Source organism: Petaurus breviceps, unplaced genomic scaffold (genome assembly GCF_028583685.1).
Source record: "Petaurus breviceps papuanus isolate PSGF00001 unplaced genomic scaffold, PetGlider_PUasm1.0 688, whole genome shotgun sequence".
Classification (NCBI taxonomy): domain Eukaryota; kingdom Metazoa; phylum Chordata; class Mammalia; order Diprotodontia; family Petauridae; genus Petaurus; species Petaurus breviceps.
In genome coordinates, this window is record NW_027186457.1 from 28,860,308 (window position 1) to 28,880,842 (window position 20,535).

Genomic DNA, 20,535 nt, shown 5'->3' on the forward strand with positions numbered 1-20,535 from the left:
TCATGCTGCATTGTGTACGTCTACTCTGCATTTATTAAAAATCTTGGCTATATTTTCATTCCAGAAATAAAAGTATCAACATCATTATCTTTATATACACCAGTTCAACTAACTTTTAGACTCTCAGCAAAAGCCTTTGCCAAATGTAGCCATAGGAGTATCATATTAGAATTAAAAAATGTTCTACTCAATCATAAATGTTGTATTACACAAAATAAAGGCTAAAGTGAACCAGCCTTGGCGTTAAGACTAAGGCTTAAGTCTGCTTGAAAAACACACCATCCATGTTTAATTGAGAAGGTCAATTAACCTCTCAATCCTTCAGTCAGACAACCCTCCAAGTTATAACCTAGAATAAAGATCTGTATTGATAGAGGAAATTTCCACTCCTGAATCTTGGTACCAGGATGAAGTCACAGGCCCAGTCTCTGTCTCCCAAAGCCATGGTCTACATTTTTTGATACATGTAAATAACACTGATTGTGACTATAGTAATGCCAAGTAGCTACTAGATTTTTTTTCTTGATTCATAGTTTATTAATTTTATGAGCAGTCATTTCTGAGCAGCAACTACTTCTGAAGTCCAGGGAGGGAAGACTGGTGGTCTTTTATTCATGTATAATAAATGATAAATTATATAAATATGTGACATCCCTGTGAATATAAAACAAATTTATTGTAATTAATGTTATTACCATGACCAGGAAATAAATTCATGACACACAATATGTAAATACTAAGGAAAGTATGTAATTTGTCTCTTTTGAAATTACATCTCAGATTTACATTAATAGCAAAATGGTGCTTATGATTTATGCTATTGTGATATATACTAGGCCACCCGAGTTTGAGTAGCAGTGATTAGCTCTTTATTACCGTGTAGACTTTAAAAGTTATCATGTGCTAAGGGTACACAAATATCACTTCTAATGAATTTCAATTCCTGATGTTTTTAAAAAACAACTTGCTGAGTTGATCTTGGAACATGCAGTTATGGAATAAACATAAATCTGATGAAACCTGCAAACATTGACCTTAAGAACCCTTTGGATAATTGGCAAGAATCCTTTCCCCGCCTCCAAAGGCAGGCTTGTCATAGTAGCAAGTGAAGAATTAATGGGTATGGATTATTTTAGGTTTTTAAGTACTTCTCTTAACCACACTGAGAGGAGGATTTACTGGAACTTGGACTCAGCTAACTCTTGTGTTCCCCCACATTTCCTGTAACAAGGGGCCCTTCTACACTTAAGTGGGCAGTTGGGGTTGTCACATTGTTTTGCCAAGTAGATTATGTGAGCCACTTTTAAGGAAGGAGCTCCTTCTACCTTCTGTGTGTGTTCAGCAGCCAGAACTTCCTGACCTTCCAACATTAAAGGGTAAGCTCTGAAAAGGAAGAGGGGCAATAAACAAGTATGATTGCTATCTTATTCACTCTGTGGGGGTGGGAGGAGGTCAAAGAAATGTGGCCCCTGTTTTCTTGTTTGCTCCTACCATGCAACCTGCTGGGATGGGAGCATGATTCATTTCATTTAGAGATTCCCACCAGTAATATTTTAATTGTAATTCGTCACTTCCCCATGAAACAGTTTTTCACTATCACATACGAATTTCATTCTAACTTTGATAGTGAACAGAGGCAGAGTAGACAATCAAACAACAATATTTATTATGAATCTATTATGTGCTGAGCACCGTGACATATACTGGGGATACAAAAACAAAATGGAAGAGTCCCTGACCTCAAAGAGTTTATATTCTTTCAAGGGAGACACATAGGAATAACTATTTACATGCAAAATAAGCATAATCAAAATAAATGAAAATTGCTGTACTATTTGGAAGGGAAAGCTAGCAAAAGAGAGGGGAATGGATAGGCTAGAGGAAGCTGAATTTTGAAGGTAACTAGTTTTATGAGGCTGAAGTGAGGAGGGAGATAATTCTAGGTATGGGAGAGAGTGAGTCAAAAGGCCTTTTCATTAGAATGTAAGCTTCTTGTGAGTAGGGATTTTTTCATTCTTTGTTTTGGCATCGTTATCTCCTAGTATTATTCCTGGCTCGTAATAAGTACTTCATTCATGGTTCTTGATTGACTATCAATGGAATGTGGGTGGTGGGGATGGAGTGTCTTGTGTAAAGAACAGCAAGTAGTCTGGTTTGATTCAACTGTAGACTTCATGAAGTACAATCATATATAGTAAGTCTGGATAGGTGAGTTAGAGTATGGTTGTAAAGGACTTTAAATGCAAGCAGAAGAGAATTTAAAAGAACCAAGAGGGAAAAGAGTGCCACTGAAATTTATTAATAAATAGTTGAGTGACATGATCGCATCTGTGCTTAGGAAAGCCACTTTGGGAATGGTAAGAGGAATGAATTGGAAAATGTGAGATGAGGCAGAGAAAATAATTAGAAGGTTATTAAAGTATCCTGGATGAGATGTAATGACACCTCAAAGGAGGATGGTACATATGTGACTAAATGTGTGTGTGTATAAATCTATATATTAGTCTGTGCATGTGTCTCTCTCTATATATACTATGTGTGTATATACACACATATATTCATGTGCATATGTACATACATGTGCACATATGTGTATACATATACATGCATGCACCCACTCATATATATATATATATCTGATAATGAAGTTATCAGTCTCCTCAAAGGTTATTAACCAGCATGTGAATTTCCATTATTACCTCTGAGTTAAAAATTATCATCTTCAGATACCGTCTTTTAAATAAATCATCAGAGACTTTATATAGCTTTCATCCTGACCAGGAAATGTATGTGCTATGTGTCTCCCAGCCAACTAGGTAATGGTCATGAACCACATCCTCTTGACATTGAGAATTGGGTTGATCTGATTACCCTCCTGCAACTCTAACACTGCTAAAGGACTGGCTAGAAGTGGGGATGGAAGAAAAAATCTTGTTCCCATAGAGGGTTAAACTTTTGGCAATTTAGGAAGTATAGTTTGAAATATTTGTGGAATAGTTCCAGTATGAGTTAAGTTTCACTGTCTGGTCCACAACTTGCTATTTGTCCAGAGACAGTCTGACTGTGAACCCAGCCTCTGGATAACAGTATGGCCATACTCAGAAGCTATAGATGGCTGGTCACAGAATGTCAGAGTCAGAAGAAATTTTAGATGTCGTCCACTCCAACCCATACTCAAATAATACACTAATATGTCCAACTAGTGATAATCCAGCTTCTATTTTATCTTTGGAATAATTTTGATTGTTAGGAAACTTTCTCGTAGAAATCTGCCCAATCATAACTTCTACTCACTACTTCCATTTCCTGGGGCCAAATAGAATAAATCTAACTGTTCTTCCATGTGGCTATCCTTTAAATACTAGAAAACAACACTTGTGTCCCCTCGAGTTTTCTCTTCTTGAGTTTAACATCCTTACATTCTTCAAAACAATCCATGTTGTTGAGATCTCTCACCCTCTCAACATCTTGGAGGGCCATCTCTATATGGACTTTACTCAATGCCTGTCCAAAAAAGTGGTGACCTGTATAAAACATTATATCCCAAGTTGGGGTTGATCAGGGCAAGGGGCAGCAGAACTAGGAGAAAGAGGGGGAAATTCTAGTCTTCCAGGAGCAGCCATTCCCTCATGGTCCTGATACCCCTCTAGCTTCCTACAACTCAACACTGGTTGCCTAGACTATACCAGTTGGGAAGAAGGAAAGTATTCTAGGCTCCAACATCATACCCCATTTATCCTGTCTGTATTGCATTTATATATAGTTGTTTCCATGTAGTCTCTCCAAGTAGACTGTGAGCTCCTTGAGGGTAGGGACTGCCCCTCTTTCCTTAACAGTGAAAGACACATAGTAGTCACTTAATAAATGCTTCTTGATTTGATTTGACTTGAGAACTATCATCAATCTTGATCTGGAAACTAAGTTCCTGTCATGGATCTTTTTTGTTTTGTCTATATCATCATATGGTTGAGTCATATTGAACTTGTGGTACACTAACATCACCAGATCATTTTCCCCATTCAAACTTGATAGATTTTTCTCCCAGATCCTATATTGATACAGTGGGTTAATTTAATCTGAGATTTGTCTTTTACATTTATCACCATTAAATAACATATTATCACATTCCACTCATCAGTACAGATAGGTAAGATTCATAGTGGACAGAGGTTTGGACTTGAAGTAAGAAAAATCTGAATTCAAATTTTGTCTCAGAAACTTATAAGGTGTATGACCCCAGACAAGTGATGTGATCTTGGTCAGTCTCAAGTTCCTCATTGTAAAATAAGGACAATAATATCACCTACTCTGTAGGGTTATAAAAAGGTAAATGAATCGATGTATGTGTGGTGCTTTGAAAATATTAAAGCACTATCAAATTATAAGGGGAAGCTAGGTGGCACACTGGATAGAGCACTGAGCTTGGAATCAGGAAGACTTATCTTCATGAGTGCAAATCCAGCCTTGGAAACACTAGCTGTGTGACCCTGAGCAAGTAACAACTCTGTTTGCCTCAGTTTCTAATCTACAAAATGGGCTGAAGAAGTAAATGGCAAACGACTCCAGTAACTTTCCCAAAAGAATCCCAAATGGGGTCAAAAAGAATTGGGGACAACTGAATAACAACTGAATAACAACAAATCAAATGGTAACTATTTTAAGAATCTATGATCCAAGAACTTACATATAAATGCATAGTAATTGGGGAAGGGGGAAAGTAACAACTGGAGAAATCAGGAAAGGCTTACTTTTTAGCCCCTTTTTTTAACGGGGGAACTAAATGATGACCAAAGAGGTGACTTGACTTGCTCAAAGTCACACAGATAATAGAAGAGTGGAAAATATCTCGTCGCCCTGACAGATTGTGATCAACCAGCAAATTCGTTTTCTCCAGGAGACAAGGGGTAGTCCTTAAAGATAGAATTCAAAGGTCAATTCTTCTTAGAAACATGGCACGTGTGTTATCTCAGGTTTCTACTGAAAAGGAATATCCCTCCTTGTGTCTGTGCTCTTTTTTTAGCCTGGTAAAGGACCAAACAAAGAGGAAATATGACACAAGGATTATTGATGGTGCCCTATGTAGTATCCCCACATCTTCAAGAAATAAGGGCTACTGTTCTGAGGATTAAAAGCAATTAACGGAGCTGGAAGTGAAATTCTATACCTAGAGAAAGGGATTATGATTCAAGATTATCTTCACCAATACCACGTTGAGGTCAAAGCCAGAAAGGAGTTTAGAAGTAGCCAGCTCAGGTGGCCAGTTCAAGAGTTGTTACAGAATCTATAGCCATGAGACAGAAGCCTAGGTTAGGGGTGGAGACCAAGAGATCTGTGTGATATGAGATCAAGAAGTCAACCTTGAGGGAGAAGGCTAGGGCAATGGGGAATGGTGATTCATTTCATACTAGTTCTCGCTTTTCCATTCTCAGAAGCATGCTCCTGCCCTGTGGTGTTAGTATCGTGTGGTGTCAGATGTCTTTCTGGATCAAAAGTGCAAAATAGATGTCAAACTCTTCTGTTGTCCAGAAGATCCAAAAAATCCAGGGAATATGCCTCTTTGAGAACCTTATGGATTAAAACAGTAGATGAAGTATTCAAGAATGCCCAGCTATCTATACGGGATGCCACAGATTTGAGAGAGAACATGCAGAATGCAGTTGTTTCATTCAAAGAATTATGCGGACTCTCTTCTGTAGCAAACCTCATGCAGTGCATTCTGGCCGTATCGATACGCTTACTTGGACCTGACAACACACCCTTGGTGATGCTGAATCTCAGTGATCAGTACCCCACAATGGAGTTGCAAAGGATAGTGGGGGAGGTTTTGAAAGAGATTGTCACCACGTATGACATGATGATTCAGACCATCAAGACTTTAATCGAAAATGCTGATTCTGTCTATGAGAAGATCTTACAGTGTCAGAAGGCATCCATGGAGTTCCACGAACACTTGCACACCATTGGGGCAAGAGAAGGCTTGAAGGAGAGGAAACTTCAGAAAGCAGTGGAGAACTTTACCTGGAACATCACCATTCTCAAGGGGCAAGCTGATATTCTGAAGTATGCTAAAAATGAGACATTGGAGAACCTGAAACAAATCCACTATGCTGCTGTCTCCTGTGGACTGAATAAACAAGGCACTCAAAATTCAGACTCAGCGCCCAAGACGAGGAGGAGCCTGGAGGTCATCCCGGAAAAAGCCAAAGATGAAAACGGAGAATGAGGGAGCTCTCACCTAGTCATTATGGAGTTTCTAACTCTAGGACCAACTGTAGGCACACGGGACAGACACTGGCTTTGCACTCACTAATGAAAATTCTATTTGGAATCTTAAAGCACAAGTGGGATAGTTCATTACAGTCTGTTACAACCGTGAATGTACATAGCAATTCTGCGTGTGAAGGCAAATAAATTGTTCCAAAAGAAAAACAAATCGGGATGGGTGAACATAGGTATGAGATCTAGACAAAAAAAAAAGAAAGCAAAACAGTCTAATTTTCTGTCTGAAGATTGAAGAAAACTGGGACAACTCATTCCTGACTGAAGAAGGGAGAACATCCTTTTCCAGTTCTCACATAAATCCTTCTTCCTTGACCAACCTAGAATGACTGGAAGATGAAGGATGGGGGTAGTTTCTGAGGCAGGGGGCTGCCTTACATGAATGTTGTGCCACTCTATCATCAAATACCAAAATCTTCTTTTAATTAAAATTCTTCAGGGCAATCACAGTGGTTTACATGGCAGGCAGGGTATGGCTCATTGGTCTCCACCCTGGAAAAATACCTTCTTTGAATCTGAGCCCACCCTTGTGCCAACGGGATTTTCACGGCATACTCTCTTTGGCACAGGAGTGATCCTGAGGCCTGAAAATAAGATGCTCTACCCCCATTCCCCAACTAGAACCAAATAGCAACTGAGAGAGAAAGAGGGAAGGGAGAAATTTTCCTAATCCTGGATAACTTACTCAGCATTCTACAGATAGAATAGCTGAATAATTGCCCCTTCCACACATGTGCGTGCATGCACTCACATGCACACACACACACACACACACACATACACACACTCCCCAGTTAGATGTTTGTTTGCTAAGTGACCTTCAGCTTTTACTAATTAACAAAATACACACCCAGGCAGCTGGCCCCTGAGTTGAACTTCCTATTAAATAGTATTTTTCTTTCCCTTCCCCACCCTAAACTACTCTGGGAATATGGCTCTTTTTAACATCTGCTAAATTTGCATCTCTTTGTTTCAGTGCTGGCATGCCAGTTAGTAATAGACTATAGGATTTCAGTTAGAGAGAGGATGAAAGGCAAAGCTGTCTAGAAAGTCTTCCTTGAAAATTCTTAAGAAGGTGTTTATTTACTAGACTGCCTGGCTTAAACAAGCAAGGTTTGTCAGCTTATTGTTAGGTCATTTGTAGCTCTGTGTTAAAAGAAATGTCAAATATACAAAAGTATCCTTGCTATTTGCAGAATCAAAGATTTTTTTTTAAATACAGGCCAATTTCTTTCCATGTTTCCTATTTCTCACCTCTCCGATGTACCTTCCAAACAGCTGCCATTATTAAAGCATAATTTATGAATAAATATCACAAAACATTAACATATTAATAAAATAAATGACATTATTTATTCACATATTGATTAATATTACTAAGACTTGGGTCAGATGATGTCACCATTCCACTTAAAAAGCTTCTGTTGCCTTCTGTTTTTTTTTTCCTTCTAGGATAAAATATGAATTGACATTAAAAGCCCCCCCACACACACACACAATCTAGCTCTTTTTGACCTTTCTGGATTTATTTCATATTATTTCCCTTCACACAATTTTCAGTCAAACTAACTGGTTTACTAGCTGTCCCCTAGCTCAGCATCACATTCCTACCTTTCTGTGTTTTTGAAGGTATTCTCACTTACCTAGGATATAGCCTACCTTGCTCCTAGTTCTTGGAATTGCAAGCTTTCTTTAAGGCTTATCTCAGGACTTCCTACAGGAAATTTTGTCTGAGCACAATGCCTGGTACATAATATACAGGTAATGATGCTTGGTGATTGGTTGATCCCAACTAGTTGGAAAGACAGACAGACAGATTAGATAGACAGACAGAGAGATTAGATAGATAGATAGATGATAGATGGATAGATAGATAATAGATAGATAGATAGATAGATAGATAGATAGATAGATAGATAGATAGAATAGTATTCTTTTAGTAGAATGGAAATTCTCTGAAGTCAAAGACTGTTTCTTTTTATCTCCATATTTCCACTACCCAGCACAACACCTTGCATAATTAAAAAGGCATTAAATGTGAAGTCATAGGACCTGAGTTTGAATCCTAGCTTTACTACTTCTTGCCTATGTGGCAAGTTGCTTTTTCTCATGAAGCTTGTGTAAAGTGAGGAAATAAATGAAATCATCTCTACGGTCTCTTTTAGCTCTAAATCTATGATCCAATAAAATATTTGCAGAAGTTAAAGATGAAGTACAATCATCTAACATTAATTTTGTTTTTCCTGCCTGATGCTGTCTCATCAATAAAAACAGTGACTAAAGAAAGAATGAGAGAAAAGAAGAAGGGGGAGGAGCAGACAGAGGAGGAGGGGGAAAGAGATGAAGGCAGGGAGGAAGACAGGGTGGAACAAAGGAAGATAGGAGGAGGGAGGCAGAAGAGGAGGGAAGAAGGAAAGAAAGGAAGAAAGAGAGAGAGAAGAGGGAAAGAAGGACGGAAAAAAGATGCAGAGATAGAAAGATGGAAGGAGGGAAGGAATAAAAGAAAGGAGGAAAAGAAAAAGGAATGAAGAAAGAAAGAGAGCTAGAGACAGAGAGGGGAGAGAGAACCATCTCCTGTTGTTATTGTTAATTCATGTCCAGCTCTTTATGATCTTGTATAGGGTTTTCTTGGCAAAGATGCTGAAATGGTTTGTCCTTTCCTTCTCCAGGATCAGGCAAACAGAAAATAATCACTTGCCCAGAGTCTAAGGCTGGATTTGAACTCAGGTCTTGCTGACTCTAGGTCCAGGTCTCTATCAATTTAGCCACATGAGTGCCTTTTTCCCTCCTTTAGAAATACATAACTAATTCAAAACACAACATAGTTCTTCAAACAATCTGATTGACTCACCAGGATTCTGACAATAAAATGCCTTGTTCCAAATGCAACTATTTTAGGTGGTTCTGTATTGGAACATTCAAACTTTCATCTGTGAGGATCCTCCTCCACACTGCCCCCTTCCCCAGTTAAAGCCATTTCACCATGGTGATCATCCGTTTTTAAACATTTTTAAAGATGAGTTTCCCATCAATGCTATATGAGATGAGACACAGGTTTGATTGAATAACTCCAGGCTGAACCGCATGATCAGTGATTATTCTTGAACTCATTTCTGGTTAGATTCCCTCGGAGACCCCACACCATCCCCAAATCTTGTAAATGGCTATGTATTTGACAGTTACATGGCAATTAATTTTTCAAGCCTGACCTTGATATGAAGATGTCCTAATGGAAACTATGAAAGCATAACTTGCTTCTCAAACCCTGCTATTTTTCTATCTATTATTAAACAAGATACAGGTTTTAAAGTGTTTAGCACAGGGCCTGACACATAGTAGGTGCTTAATAAATGTTTATTCCAAACCACTTCCCTTCTGCTTAAAAATAACAATCAACACAGTAAGAATGTCTGTGTTTCTTTTATACTACCTTCATGGGATCTGATATTTAGAGCCGAAAGAAACCTCAGAAACAAAGTTGTTCCAGTGTCCTCACCTTACAGATGAGAAAACCTAAAATGTGAAGTAACTTGACCTAGGTTCAACAAGTAGTAAGAGGTGGACAGGATTTGAACCCAAGTCCTGCTATTCCAAGTTCATCATTCTTTTCTGTTTCATACTGCGTCTCATGTTGCAACAACTATCCTCTTTGGTTAACAACAGTTTAGGAATAACTGAAATATTTTTTTAATTGTTGGCAAAGAAAGGAACTTTGGTTCGTGTGTTTTAAATACATCCAGAGAGCAAGGACTAATTTCATATTGTAAAGCAAGATATGGTGCCACACTGAAAGAGAATGGAATAAAAAGTTTAGGTAGATGGTGAATATGATACTAATCATGTTAATGCACTTCCAGAAAGTAGCCTCATATTGTTAAAAATCTTCTGTGCTTGGCATTGGCCCAGGTGCTCATGATGAGACATAAAGGGTGATCTCATTAATCCACTATACCCTGACTCATTCCAAGTAAGTATTTTTCCATTGCCATGATCAGTTTTTTAGTCCTTCTCATGCATGGTGCAGCCAATACTCAAGATGCCCAATGTTAAGAACTCTGTCATGCAGATTCATAGCTTCTCACAAATAAAACAGGCTGGGAATACCTGGACTATCTTTGTTTCCATTTTTGAAACCTTTTAGGGGTAAATACTAGCACTTCATAGGCTCTGAATGAGTAACTTTCCCCTAGTTTACCCAAAATGATGTACTGTATTTGAAAAGCATCTTTCCCCTAAATGTTCTTTGGATGAACCTGCCACAGCAGACATTCTGACAGCTGTCACTGTGCGAAGCCATCTCCTTGTGCAAATCGGTCCCTGAAAGCCATCATTACATTCAAATTAAAATAAAGCTGAGGTTTTGTGAATAAAACTGTCAAAGAAAATAAAAGTTTCTATATTGACAGCCAAGCAAATGATTTTTTCCACTCTGTTGAGGTTTTGTAATAGCATGCTATATCTGAGTGACTTATGGCCCATTAATGACAGATAACATGTGGAGAAAGCTTTCTAAGAAGAGTTTTCCAGTAGATCCAGAAATATAGATAGATTTGTATGAATATATATGTACATATATACATAGATACATACAGTGTGTGTAGATGCATGTGTGGTCATAGGCATGTGATTGTGTTGTCTGGGTCGGTGGATATAGGAGAAGGATATTACAAGAACTCACTTTAATAATAAAGGAATATATAAATACACATTTATGTGTGTATATATGCATATACATAGATATATACATGTGTGTATCACTGTGAGCCCTGTGTTCTGAAATGTATTTTCCATGTTTCCTGAGGGAGAAGGTCGTGGTCTATATATAACCTCCCTAGAAACTGCTGCTGTGATATAGTGAGACATTTATTGCTTCTAGTTTCTCTTCTTCATTCCCTTCCTACAACCCACCCTCATTCCTTTTGCTCAGGCTATTTAGTTAGTAGGAACCCACCTGTATTTTTCTGGGCCTATTGACTAAGACACGAATGAAAGTCCCTCCTCCTCTCCTTCAAGAGGTATTAAATTCTCAGAGGGGACCTCAAAGGTCATCAATTTTAACCACATAATCGCATCTCTAACACATTCAGCCACTTGTCATTCACCTTTTACTTAAAGACCTCAACTGCAGAAATTCCACATCATCTCTAGTAGCCCATTTCCCCTTGGTATAACTAATTGTTAGGAAGGTTTTTTAAAAAATTCAACCTCCTTAAACTTTCATCCACTGCTACTTGTTCTTCCCCCTGAGATCAAGTAGGATGAGACTTCCTCGAACAAGTAGGGCAATCAATCAACTAATAAATGAATGTATATGTGGATGGGTGGATGGATGGACTGATAGGTAGATGAATGGATGGATAAATGGACAGGAATTTATTAAACACTTGCTGTGTACCAGGCAATGAAGTGCTAGGTATACAAATATATAAGAGAGAGTCTCTAACATCAAGGAAATTATAATCCAAGAAAAGGAGAAAACACATACAGAGGAATGGTGTCCAGGGCAGAATGTCACAGGGATGACAAGTAGAACAGTAGGGCAGAAGATTGATAGATCCTTTCCAGGAGCAGTAATAGTGTTACTTTGATTATTGCAGAACAAGAGGTAGAAAGAGTAGATGCTGGAGTGGGGAGAAGAGGAGGCAGTATTCATGGCCAGGGGGTCTGAGTCTGACTTGGTTTATTGGGCTCTTACCCAAAAGAACAACATTGTGCCAAGGTAGATGTTCAATCAGTAGCCATTCCAGTAATAGCATCATAAACAAGAACAGGGCAATAGAGCTGGAGGATGGTTTAGGACTCAGGAGTGAGGAATATTAGGTGAAGCAAATCTAAATTCTCCTCCAAGTGATTTTCTTTCAAATACTTGAAGACAGCTGGCATCCCCCCCCCATATACACATCTCTTCTCTTTTCCATCCTAGCCTTCCTTATTCCTGCAACAGTGCCTGCATGGATGGATGGGTCATCTGGATAGGTTATCTGTTCTAGATATGGCCCTTTACTATTCAGGCCAAGACCCCTCAGACCTTGCTGCAAATTTGCTTGTAGATTCTTTTCTAGGGGGTCAAACAGAGTGGGGCAAATAAGGCATAGCAGAAAGATGACTGGTTTTAAAGTCTAGGAATCTGGGTTGAAATGCTGACTCTGCCACTTCCTATTTTTCTGATCTTGGGCCAGTCACTTCCTTCCCCTGGGACTGACTTCTTTACCTATAAAATGAGTTGATCCTGTTGTTCAGTTGTTTTTCAGTCCTGTCTGACTCTTTATGATCCCACTTGAAGTTTTCTTGGCAAAGATACTACAATGGTTTGTCATTTCTTTCTCTAGTTCGTTTTACAGATGAGGAAACTGAGGTAAACAGAGTTAAATGACTTGTCCAGGGTCACTTATCTAGTAAGTGTCTGAGATCAGGTTTGAACTTGGGAAGATGAGTCTTCCTCACTTCAGCCCTGCCTAATCTAACTGCCTCCTAAAATAAGTGAGTTGGACTAAATGACCTTAATAGTCCTCTCCTATAATGGTGCTAAGTGGCTGGGTCTGGAATCAGGAAGGTCTGAGTTCAGACACTTACTAGCTGTTTGACCTTAGATTAGACATTTAACCTCTATCTTCCCCAGTGCCCTCAACCATAAAATGGAGATAATAGCAACCCCTACCTCATAGGACTGTTGTGAGGGTTAAATGAAATCATATTTATTAAGTACTTAACACAGTAGTAGGCACTTTGTAAATGTTTATTCCCTTTCCCCATCCCCTTAACATACCTTAAATTAGAAGGAATGGAATTGAATAATACTTCAAGCCTGCATCATATTCAAGACCATGGCATCCCTGCCCTAAATACCTTGATAAAAGCTATCACTGTCTCCTCAAATCAGACCTGAAATGTTCTGCTGGACTTTACTTACTAAATCCTTGGTTTAATGTCGGTCTGAACTTCAGTGACTAGTTGTCTGAATCATAACGTTAATAATATAATTTCTCTTGAACAATCCATTTTGATCTGAGATAGGGGATAGTTCAGTAGCTTCTAGAGCGATAGACTTCTCAAGCAGAGTTGCATGTAGGAATAGAGCAAGAACCACAGACAAGGGTGACATGGATGACAAGGGGCTCAAAAGACAAGTGTGCTCCTCAGTTGGAAGAAAATTATTCTAGGTGAGAAGAGAGAGAAAGTCCCAGGACACCATGAGGCCATGGCTGGGAATGCTCCAGCAAACAGTCAATTCACACTTACTAAGTACCTATTTCATGTGGCACAAAAAATTTTAAAAATCAAAGTCCTCAGAATGTTGGGTGAATTTTCCTAGGGTATTTAATAGGAGAACATGGGTGAACATTACACTTAGTGGTACATAGACATCAATAAGATTGTTTTTAAATGGACTCGAATATTAGAGCACTTGCAGTACTTCTCCTTATTCTAAAACCAGTTCTATACACTAGGTAGGATAGGGAATTTTCTCCAATATAGAGGTAACATGGTGAATTTCATTGAGGCTAAGTGACTCCAATGCAATCCCTCATTCAGTTAATGACAAGACTAGGCTTCTAATTTCCAGTCCCGTGGTGTTTCTAATAGACAATACTTTGGAATATCTGCTATCTCAGAGGTATGAATACTCCTTCCCAATGGGGCAATTCACAACTCAGTCATGATTCCTTATCTTGTGTGATTCTTTTCTACAACTATCTATATAGTTTTCAATGAGCATCTAATCAATATGTATCCAAGTAAGCTTAGGCTTTGGCTACCAGTTCAGGCCATTCTGGGCAGCCTCTGATGTATACCACCACCTCTGATACATACCTAACCCTCTTTTTCTAATTACCTAGTTCCTTGTTAATATCTCATGCATTTTTGCTCACATCATTGATTAAAATAGGGCTACTCTTAATCACCTGCAATTTTTATTCTTTGGGGATCATGTCATTTCATAATTGAGAGCCATTTACCGCTACTTTGAAAATGTTTATGTTAAAATGTATTTTTGTGTCAGGGCCCTAGGCAAGTCACTTAATGTGTCAGAGGTCCAGGCCACTGCCTAAGACTATAAGATATAGAGAAGGTACCTCCTTACATTGGTGGAGGTACTCTTTTCACCTGAGATTTCCCACTGCCATTGAAATCAAGGTTCTAGTTCCTATCTCACTCTCAAAGCACTTGGTAGTGTTGTGTTTTTTTCCTGAAGTGATTCCCTTGCCAGTAGCCCGTCATTTTCTTTCCAAGAAAATAGAATACACATATTTTTTGCTTACATTGTTTTGTATCAGCCATGTACAATGACCCACAACTCTCTTCTTAAAGAAAGCACGATGTGGGGCGGCCAAGTGGCTCAGTGAGTAAGAGTATCAGCTCCAGTGTCGGGATGACCTGGATCAAATCCGGCCTCAGATACTCAGCACCACACCCAGAAATAACTGGCCGTGTAACCTTGAGGTTACTTAACCCCGACTGCTTAAAAAAAAAAAGGAAAAAAAAAAAAAAAAAGAAAGCACGATGTACGATATGGAATGATATATGGATTGTGATTAGTCCGTGAATCTTTGGCTTCATTACTTATTCTGGAATAACATTTCCCCAAATCATTTTTTCTCTAATCTTCCCAATGCCCACCTTTCCATATATCAAGGTGCATGTTTGCTTGTTTTGCAAGCTTTGTCAAAATTTTTAAATAGAATTTCTCTCTATGCACTGCAACAGACGTTGGAACACAAGCTACAGTTATCTTTGTAGTAGTCTCTTTCTTCATCCTTATGATGACTTCTGAAAGGAGAGTTGATCAAATGTTGTATGAAATGTTTCTTATTGCCTTTGGGTATGTGATAAAGTTAACGTTTCCAGACCTTTTATTTTCCTCTCCTAGTAGAACCTCTTATCTGGCTTTCCATTTACTTGTGACATTTCTATTTTCTGGCTTCCTTTAGTCTGACAATCACAATATTTATGTGGTTCACTTCTTCCAGTAGTAAGTCATTTTTTATGGTTGTGGTAAAAGTAAGATCTATTACACACAAACTAGGCTAATTTTTCCCTATAACCATCTTTTTCTTTGTTTCATGACTTTTCATTGCCAAAGTATTATTTGTCTACTGGCCAAGTCAATTGTCGTTGCCATTTTTTTGTACATAGTTAGGTTTCCCTTCAGAGGAGAAGCATAGTCTGTGACTAGGATGGTAGGTACCTTAGGTCTCTCAAAACTGAGCTTGGTCTTTACTAACAAAGCTTTTAAAAGACCTAACTCAACTACATGTTACAATGAAGAATTAGAACAACACTCTTATGGAGATATCTAGAATGGAAAAAATTTACCCAGCATCACTCAATTAGTGAATGATACAGCCTCAGCTTCCATACTCCATGAACCTATTTTTCTACTTTTGTATTTTCATTGATCACCCTCTCAATCGAGGGTGAACCCACATTGATTCTATTATTGAGTCCCTCGTGGTGCTCTGAATTGCCATATATGAATGTGTGCTTAATTTACTTGTGCACCCCTCTGAAAGGCAGTTAGCCTCCCTAAGCCTCATTTTCTTAATCTTTAAAACTGACATAATAATTTATCTTAATGTAACATAATTACATTTTTGTTGTGCAGTAATTTTTAGTAGTGTCCAACTCTGTCACTTCATTTGAGGTTTTCTTGGCAAAGATACAGAAATGGTCTGCCATTTCCTTCTCCAGCTCATTTTACATATGAGGAACTTGAAACAAACAGAGTTAAGTGATTTACCCAGACTAATATAGCTAGTAAGTGTCTGAGGCCAGATTCAGATTTGAACTCAGAAAGAAGAGTCTTCCTGACTCCAGACCTGGCTTTCTATGCACTGCCCCACCTATCTGTTCATGTTCATTATGGGAGGAAGAGGAAGAGGGAAAGGAAGAAGAACAAGAAGAAGAGGAAAAAAGAACAACAAGAAGAAAAACAAGAACAAGAACAAAAGGAAGAAGAAAAGGAAGCAGAAGAAAAGAAGAAAAGGAAGAAGAAGAAGAAAAGGAAGAAGAAGAAAAGGAAGAAAAAGAAAAGGAAAAAGAAGAAAAGGAAGAAGAATAAAAGGAAAAAGAAGAAAAGGAAGAAGAAGAAGGAAGAGGAGGAGGAGGGAGGAAGAGGGAGAGAAGAAGGAAGGATTTCCTTCTGACTCTTGTTCCTGACTCTAAACCTAATTACACCTCAGTCTGACCCTAATTCTGACTCTTTTCATCCTACTAATTCTGTCATATTTAATGTTCTTTGAATTTCTGCATGAGTAGAAAAAAAGATTTCTTTTATAATTGAATAAAAGCATTGGGATGTAAACTCATCTTCTGAAGGTGCACTGAACATCTGCAGGATTCCTCTAGTAGCTGAGAGGATGCTAAGGGAAGATATCTTGCTCCTATATGTTTTTTTTTCTTCTGCCAGATATCTACATTTAGAAATCTTTATAAATTTTGTTATTATTATTTCTACAAGGCTCTGTGCTGTGTAAATGTCATTTATTATTATTAATAGTATTGTTACATTCACATTATATATTTTCATATAACAACATGTTATATATGTTTGATATAACAACAAGTGGCACTTCCTATAAGGATATTAATTGTCTTTTTACAACAAAAAGGAATTTAAGCTTAGATAGATTATATGACACAACTTTATCCAGTAAATATTCAAGCTATAATTTTAACCCCAACTTTCTGGGGACTGAAGTAGACATGTTGCAAATTTTAAAAAGTAACCACTATAGAACTTTTAAGAAGAGAATGATCACTTCAATTTATCTTCTTAATTTGGACAGTTCTATATTCTAATACATAAGCCAAGGGTAAGAATGCCATTGAGTCACCATGGATTTTATCCTTTGTTAAAAAGAAAATCTTACTTTGGGCAGGGTTTTCTTCCTTGCAGAAATATGTAAAAACAGAGTTTATTGAGAGAAATTGACTTTTACTTCCAAATAACCTTAATAGAAGCTCTATTTTAAGAAGAGGAGTCAGTTATTGCTTTGATTGTTTCTACTGCTACTACTACTGTTACTATTACTACTACCTATGATGATGATGATAATAATAAATGACATTTGTCATTTACATATTGTATTATCCTCAAATTATTTCACATATATGATTTCATTTGAGTCTCAAAACTACACTAAAAACACTAGAAGGATTTATATCACTATTTTCCAAAAGAAAAAAACTGAAGTTGATCAATGTAAAGTGGCTTGCCTAGGGGGATACAGCCAGGCAGGTACAGAGGTCAGGGTTGAATTCACATTCTTTAATCCCAAATGCAGAGCTCAGAGAGGCAATGGGACCTCTTCATAGCAACATAGCTGGTGATGACTGATAGCCAGGATTCATGAGTTCTGATCCTTCTCTGTTCCATGGATATCTCTGGCTATCTGGTGAAATCATATATCCCTTTTCAGCATAGTTTTTGACAATGGAAGAAAATACTAAATTCTGGGTGGCCAGGTGGCTCAGCGAGTAGGAGTACCGGCTCCAGTGTTGGGACGACCTGGAGATCGAATCCCAGGCTCAGACACTCAGCACCACACCCAGAAATAACTGGCCGTGTAACCTTGAGCAAATTACTTAACCCTGATTGCTTAAAAATAAAAAAAAAATTAAAAAAAGAAAATACTAAATTCTAATTAGTGGTTACAAAAATAAATATATAGTTTTACCATTCAAGTTTATATACCCCTTGAAATCCATCCATAGGTTCCCCAAGTGAGATTAATAGTCTCAGTTAAACCTAGCTCTTTTTCACTATATTTAACTACTTCTCTAAAAAAACCCAACAAAACCATTTGATGAAATTTATTTTAACTTATTTTTAATGAATTTATTACCTTCTTGTGGCGTCAGGGTTTGTAAAGCATTTTACACATATTGTCTCATCTGAGTTTTATACTAAAACTACTAGTTTATTGTAAGCATATTAGGAGAGCAAGGAATAGTTTACCTGTCAAATCTATGGAGAATGGAAGAATGTATGACCAAACAAGACATAGAGAACATTATGGAATGCAAAATGGATAATTATGATTATATCAAATTAAAAAAGATTTTACACAAACAAAGCCAAGGCAACCAATATTAGAAAGCTAGCAGAAAGCAGAAAAATTGGGAAACAATTTTTACAGCCAGTGTCTCTGATAAAGGCCTTATTTCTAAAACATATAGAGAAATGTCAACTTTACCAGAATGCAATTCATTCTCCAGTTGATAAATGGCCAAAGGACATGAACAGGCAGTTTTCAGATGGATAAATTAAAGCTATCTGTAGTCACATGAAAAAAATGCTCTAAATCACTATTGATTAGAGAAATGCAAATTAAAACAACCCATCAGATTGACTAACATGACAAAACAGGAAAATGATAAATGTTGTTAGGGGTGGCTAGGTGGCACAGTGAATAGAGCACTAGTCCTGGAGTCAGGAGGACCTGAGTTCAAATCTGGTCTCAGATACTTAACATTTACTAACCATGTGACCTTGGCAAGTCATTTAACCCCAATTGCCCTGCCCTCCCCCCCCAAAAAAAGCAAATAAAAATGATAAATGTTGGAGAAGATGTAAGAAAATTGGAAGACTAATGCATTTCTGGTGGAGTTGTGAACTGATACAACCATTCTTGGAGCAATTTGGAACTATGCCAAAGGGCTATAAAATTGTGTATACTCCTTGACCCAGCAAATCACTTCTAGGTCTGTATCCCAAAAAGATCATATAAAATGGGCAAAGGAGCCACATCTACAAAAGTCTTTATAGCAGCTCTTTTTCTGTGGTGCAAAAGAATTGGAAATTCAGGAGATGCCCATCAATTGGAGAATAGCTAAACAAGTTGTGATATATGAATGTAATGGAATATTATTGTTCCATAAGAAATGATGAGAAGGCAGACTTCAAAAACACCTGGAAAGACTTAAATGAACTGGTGCTGAGTGAAATGAGCAGAATCAGCAGAAAAAAATGTATACAGCAACAGGAACATTGTGCAATGACCAACTTTGATAGACTTAGCTCTTCTCAAAAATGCAAGGATCTAAGACAATTCCAAAAGACTCATGATTGAAAATGCTATCCACTTACAGAGAAAGCACTATGGAGTCTGAAGGCAGATCAAAGCATACTATTTGCTCTCTCTATCTTTTCTGTTGTTTCTCTTTTCTCAGGGTTTTCCCCTTTGGTTCTAATTCTTATTTACAACATTAGTTAATTCAGAAATACTTTTAATATGAATTTACATGTATAGCTGATATCGTATTGCATGCCACCTTGGGGAGGAGGGAGAAAAGGGTGGGGGAGAAAATTTAGAACTCAAAATCTTATAGAGTGAATATTGAAAACTAAAAACATGCATACATATGTACAATACACACATATTTAAAAAGAATAAATTAAACTACTAGCTTACCCTTCCCACCTAGCCTCTCTCCCTGGAACAGATTTAGCCTGTCTACTCATTTGGGGAAGAGAGCAAGCCTTTCCATCTTCTGGTGGTTCCAGGAGATGACGAGCTATCTGGGCAATCTGAAATCCTTCTCACTACAAGGAACAAGTAGGGTTCTGGCTCTGCTGACTTCAGAAAACCACAGGGATGTGAGAAGCAGATGGGGAAACTGGATCAGAGCCAGTTCTCAAACTCAGGCATCAGGAGCTGAACCAAAATGACAGGCTCACCCAATGAGAATTTCAACTCTTCTTGGATAACATGAAAGAAAACCTCAAACAGCATACATCATCATCATCATCATGACCATAGATTGCTAAGGCAGAATAAAACCTTGAGGAATTTAACTCTAAATAAAACATCCTATAAGCTATGTTCCAGACAAGTGGTCACCTAGCCTCCACTGAAATAATGGTTGACAGTTACATGGCACATACATGTTTACAAAGAACTTTACATACATTATTCCAACATGGTCATGGTAAGCTCATATTTTGGGTCCAGAGATGTGATTTTTATATAAAACCTCTTTAACTGTTAAAGCCCTTCACAGTATGTCTCTCAGCTGCCTTTTCAGTTGGATTTCACATCACCCCTACACACCCCCCCCCACACACACACTTTATACCAGCCAAACTAACCTTCACAAGGCATATATTTTTGCACATGGACAAGGTGTGAATTCATTTTGTTTCACTATGAAAATGTGTTACAAGCCCCCCCCCCCTTTTACAGGGCTGAGGTAAGAAAATGAATGCTTATTAATCAATAAATAAAATACAATTTAAAAAAGTCATGTATTTGC

At 37.9% G+C, this 20,535-nt stretch overlaps 1 long non-coding RNA gene and 1 pseudogene across 1 annotated transcript in view; one reads left to right on the forward strand and one right to left on the reverse strand.

Moving 5' to 3' along the window:
• The window catches only part of LOC138174473 (uncharacterized), a 140,734-nt gene extending 120,765 nt beyond the window's left edge, over positions 1-19,969 (reverse strand). Inside the window, exon 1 of the long non-coding RNA XR_011171730.1 lies at positions 19,695-19,969. This is a non-coding gene — a long non-coding RNA (uncharacterized lncRNA). The remainder of the gene's footprint in view (positions 1-19,694) is intronic.
• Positions 1,220-6,676, forward strand: LOC138174294 (inactive phospholipase C-like protein 2 pseudogene; annotated as a pseudogene).
• Positions 19,970-20,535: the final 566 nt, after the last annotated feature.